The sequence below is a fragment of the Sturnira hondurensis genome, unplaced genomic scaffold (genome assembly GCF_014824575.4).
Source record: "Sturnira hondurensis isolate 20B ecotype Veracruz unplaced genomic scaffold, ASM1482457v3 Scaffold0010428, whole genome shotgun sequence".
Classification (NCBI taxonomy): Eukaryota; Metazoa; Chordata; class Mammalia; order Chiroptera; family Phyllostomidae; genus Sturnira; species Sturnira hondurensis.
In genome coordinates, this window is record NW_028083059.1 from 3,171,005 (window position 1) to 3,183,777 (window position 12,773).

Genomic DNA, 12,773 nt, shown 5'->3' on the forward strand with positions numbered 1-12,773 from the left:
ATGTTTACAATTTTCAATTGGCTTTGCCATAATAACTGAAGTTTATTTCACCATAAGCATATAAAGCAAGCAAAGGGAAGCAAAGAACCTACCTTTCGAAATATACTATTTTAATTATAGCCCTAAATTAATGTCACATTCTCAAAAGACTCATTCTGCATTAGAAACTCAAACAGCAGTAACCGGACTGCAGCCGTGCCAAACAGAACTACCTGGGGAAGTTGTCTCAGGTTTAGGGACAGAAATTATGATTTTTGCACTATTTGTACCATTTGAGCAGCCTCAGACTGGAGGGGAAAAATGGACTTTCAGGGAAAATACAAAAGTTGAGGCAAAACTCAGTCTATCCAGTTTGCACCAGGATCTTTTAGGACATTAACTACAGTATTCTAAGCTGTAATCAAATTTCAGAGGGGGGAAAAGGCCTTTAAACTCTCAGACACTAAATCCCAGGGTAAATCCCAGGCAGGTTCCAAAAACACAGCCCACAGAGCAATTTACACAGGCTGCAGTGGGTGGAGCTAGTGTCCATAGTACCCATTAACAGCAGCCATGGTCAGCGGCCCCGTGCTACCCTAGAGAAAGATGGACAGTGAAGGTCCAGCCCCAGGCCACAGGGCCCCAGGACTGAGAAGTCTGCCTCTAGGTCTCTTCCAGCTCCACTTTCCCTGCTCTGCTGAAAGGTGCTCCATCCCCTCTCCCTGCTGCCCGCAGGGCGGCAGTGGAAGTAGCACTTGGGAGGCCCAGGGCCTCTAGAGTGGGACGGGTACTTACAGAAAGCATGTCCGTAGGCCTCGTGTGGTCCACAGCCTGGGAACCGGGGGTGTGTTCTGAATGGGGAGGTGTGGCTCTCTGTTGCTGGGTGGGGAAATGTTCGCACACTCCACTCAAGCCTTGCTCAGGACAAGGACAAAAAGCCTAGCCAGACTGTTTTGTTTTCTGAGGAGCTGCTTGCTACGCTGTCTTCTATGGCAGCTCCCCTGTTTTACATTCCCACCAATGGTGTGGGAGGGTTCCAGTTTTTCCCCAACCTTGCCCCTGGTTATATTTTATGTAACAAAGCATACCACTGAGACATATTTGCTTCCATTTAAAGAATACCATCACAGCTGGTTTATTCTTTTCTCTCTCCTTCTCTCAAGCGTTTCTTTTATGTTAATTTTTTCTTACGGAAACCCCAGGACTCAGTATAACTTTGGTTTTGGGGGTGGGGTGCAGAGAGCAGCCAGGCCTTCCAGCATAAGCCTTAATGTTCACAATCATCACGAATTATACCAGCACGGCATTTCGTAGCTTATAAAGTCATTTTATATCCATTACCTTTTTGATTTCTGTCCTATAAGGTAGGAATGCACGAAATGGGGCTCATAGCAGGTAAGTTACCTGCTTAGGCTATACAGTGAATGTGAGGCTGGAAACACCTGATTTGGGACACATCCCAAGCTTTTCCCATCACATCGGAGACTTCTTCTGTTCACTTCCTCTACCGGCACACGCCAGTGCAATTCTTCTTTCAGATATATGGGGGGGACTGGGTATTCTAGGATAGAAATAACTCTCGGTTCAAATGCTCGAAACTTCTGTAAAATATACAGTTACAAGTATACTTTAAAGTACAAGTACTGGACACAGCTGTGGACCTCTGCAATTACCTCCTGGTCTCACTCTGTGCTCCAGCTGCTGCTGAGGCACATCTCACACCAGCTTCCCTTCAGGATCAGCAGACAGCACCTCTCCTGGACCCTGCCCTGTGTATCCAGTTTTCCTCCCCGAGGAAACATCTGACACCATGGCACGTGGTACCATTAGGAACCTCTCATGCACAGTCTGGACAACTGGGTGAGTTAACATCATGGGACTATCTGTGACCAATAGGAAGGGGAAGCTGGTGGATAAAGAAACTTTCCCTTTCGCCTCCCAAGAGGCTGTTTCTGAGCTGCGTTGCATAGAGGAACTAATGGCATTCACTCTTCGCAGTACCAACTCAGCATTGCATCAATTCTTAATTTTCCCTCCTCTCACGTCCTACAACTCCCCTCCGTATAACTGCTTCGGCGGTCACTCACCCAATAATCTACTTGAACACAAGGTTTTTAAAATTTGTTTGTTTTTGTTTTTCCTCCCAGGCTTTGCTTTCAGGGGCTCCGTGCTGAGACAGTTCTAGAAGTGAGTACATCCTCAGGGTAGGATGTTGGCCCATCACTTTTCAGCCAGACCAATGAGGACTTCATTGCTGGCAGAAGCAGAGAATGATACTCCTGAACTGCAGCAGCATCCAAATCCCTAGGCTTCTCACATGCATTGAGATAGCTGGTAGGTTTAGTTAGCACTTAATAGTTTGGGACAAACAAAATCATATGGACTGTGGAAGAGCTACATGGGAGACTGAAGGCACAGCCTCGATTTATTTCCCATGTCAAAGTCAGGGCCCTGATACAAACCAAATAGGTTCTTGAGAGCCAGGACAGAAATGATTGGATTAACGAGATTAAGCATTTTGAGCCCCAGGCTTCCTTGAACCATCTGGGCTGGTAGAGGCGGCCTCCTCCCTCTTGCTAGAGGACCGAGACTTTGCTGGCTTGATTGTAAAAATTTTACCTTAGGCAAGTAACTACCTCATAATATTATGCTCTACTCCTCAAAGTCTGTCCACATCATCCCTCCAATGCCAGCAGGCTGGTATTCAAAGTCTGCTCTCAGCTCAGCCTGAGTAGAAAGTTGGCATGCATGTGTGCGCACACACACATTTATTTGGTAGTTTCTCAGTGGTGCCAGTGTGATCAATGGCTAGAGCACACTGGTCCAGGAATCATATGGCAGAAAGTGGAGCAGACTCTCTTCCCAACACTCCCAGTGACCCACTCAACATTTGTGCTTCCTGGAAACGCTTGAACTCTGCTGGATTGGAGGCGCTGGTTTACTGTAATCGTTCCATTCAACTTGAAGCTACCACTATAGTCTGGTCACGTTGAGCTTCCCCATGGTGCTAGACCAACAGGGAAGGGAAGGAGTCGTTATTGTAATAGGAGGTATTGATCCTGGTTATCACGAGGATCTAGACTTATTGTTGCACCATGGGGAGACAAAGCATCTGCCTGGAATGCAGGGGGTTCACTGGGCACCTTGGGGAGCTTCGAAGCCCAGCAATAACAACAAATGGGCAGTTGTAGCCATTATGGTGCAACAAAGACAAGGCAACTCAGGGTCAGGCCGCTTGGGGAGAAAGATCAGGGTTACCTCGTGCTGCAAGCAATCTGGCTTGGTCAAAGTCCCAGCAGAGGTAAAGACCATCTGGAATGGTAAGTAGAGGAATAAGATATTGCTGTTCAATGACTTTCTAGGAAATAGGTGCAACAGGAGAGACCACAGCTTGTTCCATTAACCCACCTGTAGCAAACTTCATGGAGATCTCTGCTGGCCACAGCCACAAAGGGAACTCAGTGATGGATTGGAACTAATGAAAAGAATACGAGAGATGAGTGATGCAAACAGACATATTCAGATGCAGTTTATAAAATGTAGAAAGACTGAGCCTAAGTCCTCTGGAACAGCAGCTAACTCTATGAGTTATTTAAAAAATCAAGTATTCATATATATTGCAAATGATGGCCACAAAATGTCTAGTTAGGTGCCTTGAGACCTCACTCTGTTCTCCCAATTGCTGTCAGCTGCCTCGTTGTATTTTTTGGAGTCTCGTCAATTGTCTGAAAATTTTTCCCTTTCAAAAGTGATTTTAGTTTTGGGAAAAGCTAGAAGTCACAGAGCACCAAATCTGGGCTGTAGGGGGGCTAAGTCACTTGAGTGATTTGATGTTTCACCAAAAAACTCGGTATAAGACGTGTGTGTGAGCAGTTGCATTGTGATGAACCTGCCAATCACCAGTTGGCCATAGCTGCAGCCTTCTGAATCATCCGGATAGTTTCCATGGAGGAATGTTCAAACTTAACACAAAATTTGATGCCGAGTCGTTGCTCTGCTCAGTCATTTTAATGCAATGGCCACACAGTACACATGCTCACTCACTGGCGTCGACTGCTCCCACTGACTGGTACAGCGAAGTTGTCATTGTTCATGCATGTGCATTCCAGTCCACTCTCTTTGGCTGTCAGGTTACATTCCTGTCTCACAAACCATTCTTGTTATTTAACAATGGCTGGGCTTTTTCTGGACAGAACTTGTATAAGCAGCAGCTGACTGGATGCATAGAGAAATAAACAAATCCAACATCGCTCTGGGTGATTTAAAAAAAAATTATTGTTCAAGTACAGTTTTCTGTCTTAGATTCCCAGCCCTGCCCACCCCGCCCCCCCACTCTGGGGGATTTTAATATTCCTTTCTCAGTAATTGATAGCTCATGGAGACACATATTAGAAAATACATATAATATTTGGACCAGAAAATTAAAACTCTTGACCTAATAAACACATATAGAACCCAACCCTTACAAATGAGAAGCCATACCAGTACAGTCCTCTCAGGAACATTGGGGCATCTGTGAAGAAAGAGGCCACAGAGCCAGTCTGTACCAACTTTAAAGTCTGAGTTAAATAGGCCACATTTTCTTGCCACACTGTCAATAAATTAGAAATGAATAGTAAAAACATATCTCCAAAAGCTCATGCATTTAGAAATTAAAAACACACTTGTAAATAACTCATGGGTCAAAAAGTAATTATAATGGAAATGTATAACTCAATGATATTGAAAGCACCACATAAAAATGTATGGAAAATTTATTTAAAAAAAGAAAGATGAAAAATTAATGAGCTAAGCTTTCAACTTGAGAATCACTTGGGTGATTCTTGAGAAGTTTGAACCAGTACAATAGAATAAACCCAAGCAACACAGAAGAGAGGAAATAATAATAATTAGAGCAGAAATTAGTAAAACTGTAAATAAAATACAGTAGGCTCAACAACATCAAAAGATTTTTAAAAAGACAAAATAGAGGCAAACCTTAGGAAGGATGACTTAAGAAAAAACATTAATTTAAAAATGGCACACCTAAACATCATTAGGAACAATATGAATGTAACTAAAGAAGTAGGAAATATTTAGAATTAATAAGAAAATGATATAGTCCTGGCCAGGTAGTTCAGTTGCTTACAGTGCCATCCTGATATGCCAAGGTTTGATCCCCAGTCAGGGCCCATGCAATAATCAACCCATGAATGCACAAATAAGTAGAACAACAAATTCATGTTTCTCTTTCCCTCTCCCCCTCTTCTTACCCCCCCCCTTTCCTCCTCTCCCTTCCTCTCTCTTTCTTCAATCAATGAATCAGCCAGTAAATGGATAAGGAAGATACTGTAACTGCCTTTATGCCAGTTGTGGAGGATCCAGAGACAGGTGACCCAGACTCCCCTCCAAGGAGGGACTTGTTGCTTCAGCCGGGGGAGTACTGTGAACCTTACCTACAGAAAGCCCCTCCCCCGAGAGTCTACCTTCCCCAGTTCACATCCAGTGCCTGGTGTGGGTGGGGACGTAATGCTCTAGCCATTTCGTCCACCTTGGAGCAGCTCTGAGCATGTCATATATGCAGTGGTGTGCTTGTAAATGTTTAATGCCTGGTTCCTTGGTGGGGGAAACCTACTGATTTGCAGTGTTTGCCAATTTCTGTGGTGTAAATACACTCCCAGTGGATGACTTCAAAAGCTTCAAAGTGATACCATGAGTGTGGAGTTGGAGAGAGATGCCCAACTGGGCACTATTATACAGGGCGGGGCAAAAGTAGGTTTACAGTTGCGAGTATGCAAAAAACAGTTTATTCTTTTTTTAAATAATTTTTTAATTTAGTTCTTGTTCAAGTACAGCTTTCTGTCTTATATTCCCAACCCAGCCCGCCCCCTGCCCCATGCTCCCCACCTCCCTCCCATTTCCGCCCCCACCCTTAGTTATTGTCCATGTGTCCTTTATACTTAAAACAGTTTCTTCTTATATGGTTATTTCTTAATTATTGTTTTATCTTCCATATAAACCACTGTAATCCTGCTCTTGCCCCATCCTATAGTATTGCCACCACACAGATATGCTAGTTATAAATAAAACTCAAGAGCAGATATTAATGTAGCAAAGTAATGGACATGATTTGTTAACTTTGTTTTCATTATAATATATATAAAAGTATAAGTTTATATAATCTTCACTTGTGACTGTACTTAAAACTGGCTCACAAGATGCCTAAAAACTGAACAACTGGCACTTCCAAGCTGGCCCTGCAGGCCCCAGCACACCACTCTGCACGTGCTCCTGAGCCACCCGGGCTGGCTGGAGCTTTGTTGGGCTTGAATCACAGCCCTCCTTCCCTCCAATCCTGCTCTCCTTCTCTTCCCATAGGCATTGACCCCTCGTAACTTCCTGCTATGTGGTAAACCAGATGGTCTAATTGTGTGTGTTCCCCCAAATTCAGGTGTTGAAACCTAACCCCCAGCGCGGTGGTAGGTATCAGGAGCTTGGGCCTTTGGGAGATGGTTAGGTCCTGAGGGTAGAGCCCTCACGAATGGGATTATGCCCAAGAGAGCCCTTACCCTTCCTGTCCTGTGGGTTACAATGAGAGGACAGTTGTGTAAGAAGCTGGTATGTAGGGTAGTACAGGAGGAAGGAGGTTGGCATGTGGGTGAGGGGAGCCTTCTGGCTGCCGTGCTGTGCTGACACCTGTGAGAGGAGAGGGAAGGGAGGAAGCTGGGGTAGGAAGAGCCTCAGACTGCAGGCCAGTGCTAAGAGAGCCTCGGCAGGGTGATGGGGAGTTCTGGAACAAATGCTGCCCATTAGAGGAGTCAGGCAGAGATGGCCCAACTCTGGTACTCCCATCATGCTTAGCCACAGGCTGGGAACAGCTGAGGGGGGCATGTGACCTTGGTGTGAGCACCACGGTAGATCCAAAGGTATGACAGCTGGAGACCATCAGTTCTGTTTTCAGGAGCTGAGTGGCATGCCTCAGGGGCTGCCACAGAGACATGTGTCTCTACATGTTAAACAGAAGCATTGGACCATCTTTGCACCATTTGCTGTGGAAATGTCCTACTGCTTCCAGATTTAAGGAACAGGTAGAGGGATCAAGGAGAAGGTTGGTAGTGAGAATTAAAAGGTGCTGTGAGGAATAGGAGGGAGTGCCCAGAAACATCATGCAAAGAAATGGGTGCTTCTGGAGAACTCCTTGGGGAGCTTAGTGTATATTGCCTGGGGTTGGGGACATACATGAGAACCTTCACGGAGAGAGGCTGGACAGAGCTGCTATGACCAGAAAACGAAGAGGGTGGACTGCTGTGACAGTGACCTGCATGGATAGGGTGGAAGGTAGCAGGGTCTGCCTGCCAGGGCATAGTGACTCTGCAGAGGGTCTCTGTGAGGTGGGCCACCAGAAGAGAAGCTGACCTCCAAGTGAAGACCAGTGCCTGGTACAGGGACATTTCCCACACTGCCACCCTGACTTCACAGAGCTAGCTGGGAGAATAGAGCAAGTAAGAAAAAGCAGACATTTTTACTCCCTGTGCAGGCTGAGCTTGGGTCAGGCTGGGTGGGAGCTGACCAGTGTGGGAGCTGGGTAGGGGAGACTTAACTGGAATGGGACTGACATTTTGATTGGGACTGGACTGGACTTTTTAATACCAGAGAATCAGACTGTTGATTAACACCGGAAAGTGACAGGAAAAGCTATGAAATCTGCCCTAGATTTTTCCAGTGGAGAAGGGAGATCTGATAGAATAATTTTAAAAGACAGTGGTTGCGGAAAAAAAGGTGCTGTTTCATGATTTCCCTTGACCAAGTAGTTCAGCTTGTTAAAAAAATAAACTAGTATAAAATATTGCTTAACATGGTAGTTTGGAAAAAGACATCCTCCACTTAACAGCAACAGCACCCAGCAGTGTAAAGGACCAGCTTCCCCGGACCCCAGCCCTCTGCTCCCTTTCATTTTTATAATGACATATGTGTTTCACTGTCTAGGAACCAGAGGCAGCAGAAGCTTTCTGAACTCGCTGGCTTTGTCGTACCTCCCAGGAGCACTGCTTAGAGGAGCTGGAAGGGTCCTTGAGGAGTCATTAATATATTTATTAATCAGAGCAGTCAAGGTTCTCCAGAACCCCTCGAACAGTGTCAGGCACACTTGGTGCTTTAATGAACACAGACACAAACCTGATTCTAGGAAGAAATGCCTGCCTTTTCCACAAGCATTTCCAGATATCCATTCAGGGCTCCATGTGAATCCGGAATCTTCCTGCCCTCCAAATTTCTTCCCTCGGATGAACCCCAATTCTTCCTGCTGCTCCTAATTCACAGTTGCTCCCTCTTCTGCCTTAAGAGGGAAACAGCAGATACACTAGCTTCTGCCTTCTCTGTCTTCCTCCTTCCTTTCCCTGGGGTTGTGGGGACGGTGGGGAACTGCCGTGGCGCAGCCGGGCCAGCCCCGCGTGGTGCCCAGGGCCCCACCCTGAGCTGGAGTGGACAGCGCGGACCGCTGCCCGGTGGACCACAGAGGGCGCCGCGGATCCCCACGGCGGCCGCGGGGCCGGGAGGAGGCGCCAGGGCCCAGGGGTGTGGGTCTCCCGGCGGCCGCGAGGGGCGCGCACCACTGCCACCCGTGCCGCCGTCCTGCGGGCTCGCTGCCCGGGGCTGTCACCGTGGGCCGCACCTCACGGGTTGCTCCGGCTGTGCAGCGCGCTCCTCGATCCGGCGTCGGGCGTCGGCGCAGCCCCGCGTCTTTGCTTTGTCCCGGAAAGGCCTCGGGAAGGCGGTGCAGCAGCGGCGGGCAGCGCCCAGGCGTCCCAGCCCGCACCCCCTCCCCACCCCCACCCCACGCACATCCCGCCTCGGCACTGGAGCGGGGTGGCGGCCTGGGCGGGGCCTGAGCCAGGAGTGGGGGCGTGGAGAGCGGGCGCGGGGCAGGCGTGAGCTGGGCAAGGCTGTGGCGAGGCAGCCCTACGTGCGGGGGCGTCCCTTGTGCTTCCACCTGCGCCACCTCTGCTCACTTCTCTTGGCAACTTTATCGCTCCCCTTTGCGGACATCTCGTCTGGTCAGTGGAGTCCAGACCTGTCGTTAAACAGAAGACTGGAGCTGGACGAGGAGGCGGAGGAGGGAGCGCGTCCGAGCCCGGTGCGCGGTGAGAAATCTCATTGAGGCACTGGTGGCTTCTTGGACATTTTTCGTGGCTCTTCTCCACCCAGGTGAGTGCATCCTTCCTCTGCACAGTCCTTCAGGGCCAGGCTGGGCTCTGGTCCAGCCTCCTAGAATCTGAGGGAAGACAGGTGCCGGAGTTGGGGAGTGACGGCAGCCGAGTCTGGCAGCTCGGCGTTTATTTGGCTTTGTGGTCACCGTGGTACTTATTCTGGCCTGCCACTTCTCCTGCCCGGCTGGGGTTTGGAGCTCATTTGGCACCTTGCGTGCTGTCAGGTTAAACATCCTCCGTCTTGGAAAGGATGGGTAGGTTCGTTAAACCCAGTCACTGCCTGCCCCCAGCTTTGGATAAATTGTTCGGTATCTTTGGTTTAATTTAGTCCAAATGTGTTACATCCTTTGAGCTTTATAACGGTAAAGGAGCGAAGTGTGTTGCTTCATCCATTTTTTTTTTCCATTCGGAGGCTATGCACAGAAGGAATTTCAGGGACACAAGTGATGTTACTACCAGTCTATTTTAAATACAAACACGGAAAGAAGTGCTCTTGGCAGAATACCAGAGGCGCCTTGTACTCTCTGTTATGCAAGGGCTTAAAAAATTATTCACTCGTTGGTAAAGTTATAGATATGATCATCAGACATTTGAGAGGTTGCGGATAAGTGAGAACCCTCATTTCTGTTCTAAACCAAAACTTTATTTGAGGATAAGCAGGGTCTTAAGCCTGAGATATCCTTTAAGACAACATAGGGCCTTGCTTTGAACTAATGAGGTGGCATTATGTAACATTCAACAATAAAATAGGTTTTGTAGAGGTTATTAAGAAAGTTGGTGAAAATTCTTTGATTCTAATAGTAATAAAAAGGACCCCACAGATATCCTTTATGCCTTTCAAATTGTGGAGTGATTTTATTTTTATATCTGACGGAAACTTACTAATCGTGAGCTGCCAGGAAGATCTGCAAAAGACCCCTTCTCTCATAATTACGGTTATTATTGTTTTCCAGGTAAGAAGGAAGAGTAGAAAGCATCAGATATACTCATATCTAGGCACCCCCTTTTGTGTCCCACCCCACTATTTTGTTCTAATTGCTTTTGGGTGATGCTGTGGTGTTTGTAATGTTAAAAGCTCTGTTGGTGATTCTAATGTGCAGCCAGGGGTGAGACCCATTGGATAGCACTGTGTTTTAAAATTTGTCACATTGTAGCCCCAGATGTGGTTATGGTGGTTTTAGATAAGTAAAAAATAAGTGGTTAGAAATACAGGGAGAGAAAACTGGTATTGGCAAGGAGATATGCTGAAGAATTATAGCATGTTCACTTTTGTATTTTGTCCAAGTATCTTTCTTGATTCCTTTAAGCTTGGAAAGGATAGTAGATGTTTATCAGGGACCTGTAATTTCATGTAGAACACAGAGGGGCATCCTAAGTGGGACATTTCATTGTGCAGAGGTGACAGGAAAGTTGAGTGGCAGTGTCCAGAGATTCCTTTATGCTTACAGGAAAAGATAAGCAAGTCTTATTAAGAGCAAAACATTTGGATTGTTTTTGAGGTGGGAAATAAACCTGGCTGTTGCATCAGTGTTTTCCACGTACCCCAGTCTGGGAGTTGGTCTTGTGGATGGTTTATGAAGGCTTATGTAAGAACTCACGACAATGCTTTTTGTACTCCATTAAGCTCTCTGCTTTGGCTATTACATAATTGACACAGTATTAGACCATGAAAGCTCAGATAGGGGAGGGGGGCACAACCGCAGCCCAGCCTACGCACTTTATAATGAATTGCTGTGGTCCAATTAGAGGAAACAGCAGGGATGGAGGTTTGTGAAAGAGAGATAAGAATAGTCTCTGGAGGATTGATGTAACACAAGACTGTTATGCTTAGCGGGTTTCTACAGATTTTAGTGCTGCTGTATAAACCTCTCTAGTCTTTTCTGTCTCCCAGCAGAGGTGAATTGACTGGAAAGCTAATGAATCTTAAGCTTCAAGGCTCCTCACCCAGACGACTTCCAAGCCCCACAGAGGGCACTAGCTGTGTGTTCATGTGGTCACGCCTAAGTTTGTATTTGTAGTTTTGGATTCTTTTAACATGAGGACACTCTCCCGACCCTGCCCACGTCTCATTATATAAATATAAGCCTCCTAGAACCTTCCGTCAGGACTGTTGTCACACTACATTCAAATGTTAACTAATAAAACTGCTTTTTTAAAGATTTTAATGTCTGTAGTCTTCTGGAAAGACAAAAATAAATCAGGCCCATATTGTATCTGGCCTGCTGAGAAAATGCAGACTGCTATCGCCTAGGGCTGTGTGGAGCTACTGAGAACAGGTAGTTATCTGGAGAACCAACTCTGCAGACACAGGACTTTTTTGATCTGAGTGGAAACCGGACGCAGAGAGCTGAGCCAGGAATGGGGAAGGGAGGAAAAAGTTGTTCCATATGTCAGAGGAGGGCCTCCACAGGGAGAGGAGAAGAAAAGTACCCAAAGATGCTTCATTAATAAAAAGTTAACAGGAACAGTTAGCATCAGCTCCATAGGAGGTCTTTTTGTAAGCTCCTTAGTATCTGTCTCTAACATGAATTTTAAACAGTGAACACACTTGGGTCTGGAAAATGTCCCGCAGGAAACCAGTGCAGGTTGGGAATGTCTAGGATGAGCAATGGACTTCTTCTCATTAGCAGCTTTTATTGAGTAAACAGGAGCTGAATGATGTTTGCCACGGGAACGTCTGAGGGAGCTGTTGAAGAATGGAGGATTTTCCTTTTTTCTCTCAGATGATTTCTACTTACATTTGAATTGGGATGTCTTCCGATCATATCATTTTGGCCCCTTTCCCACCAACCCTTATACCCCGTCCATCCATCTATCCATCCATCCTGATCAAAGTTTAGTCAGGTTCCTCTGAGCCTTCTTCTTGGCTGGACCTCAACCTTAGCCTATAACAGCCCCCTCTGCCCTGACACTAAGAGACTTGAAAAAACTCCAGCATGGCTTCTAGTAGCCTATGGCCTTGTTCCTAAAATGACCAATCCCTCTTGAGTTCCTGTTTGGAAAATCTCAAAGTTGCCGAGATTTACCCTTTGTTATAGCCAACTCCTGATGATAGGACCCCCCTTCTTTTATTAAGCACTTATTAGAAAAACTTTGAATTGCAATCCTTTCTCTGCCCTTTGAAATGTGCATGTCTCCTACAACCCGGGAATGTCTTTCTGAAGGACCTGACAGTCATTTCTTTAAAATGCAGTTGTTAGGAAGGAAAGGTCCTGTCTCCTAGTCTTTGTGGGAGACTAGGAGCCTAACTTGGACAAGTTCCAGTCAGCAGACACAAATGGCCTAATCACACTGGCACTGACTAGCCACCCTACCTGTCTTTTGTAATTTTCCGTGTCCTTGACTCTGCTTGATCATTGCTTGTTCCCTCCTTATTCCATCATCCTTCCTTTAGGATGCCTGTTTGCTTCTACATGGATTGATGTTGAGCTCAGTTCTATACTTTAGTTTCTTTCCCCTATTGCAGTAAATACGGAATACCATCTGTCTTACTGCCTTTAGGTAGTATCCAGTTTTGTTTTTATTGTTATTATTTTAATTCTCACTCAAGGATCTGAGAGGAAGGAGAGAGAGAGAGAAAAAAGAAAGAGTCATAAATGTCAGCATGAG

At 46.3% G+C, this 12,773-nt stretch overlaps 1 protein-coding gene and 1 long non-coding RNA gene across 2 annotated transcripts in view; one reads left to right on the forward strand and one right to left on the reverse strand.

The window, feature by feature from the left end:
* Positions 1 to 1,387: 1,387 nt before the first annotated feature.
* On the reverse strand, positions 1,388 to 3,455 carry LOC118995760 (uncharacterized). Its single transcript, XR_005068354.1, has 3 exons — positions 3,388 to 3,455; positions 3,238 to 3,291; positions 1,388 to 1,540 (listed from the first exon to the last, which is right to left on the reverse strand). It is a non-coding gene; the product is annotated as an uncharacterized LOC118995760 (long non-coding RNA).
* A 5,421-nt stretch (positions 3,456 to 8,876) lies between these two features.
* Positions 8,877 to 12,773, forward strand: part of MTUS2 (microtubule associated scaffold protein 2) — a 642,868-nt gene continuing 638,971 nt past the window's right edge. Inside the window, exon 1 of the mRNA XM_037058899.1 lies at positions 8,877 to 9,162. The gene's annotated coding sequence lies outside the window, so the exon portion shown is untranslated. The remainder of the gene's footprint in view (positions 9,163 to 12,773) is intronic.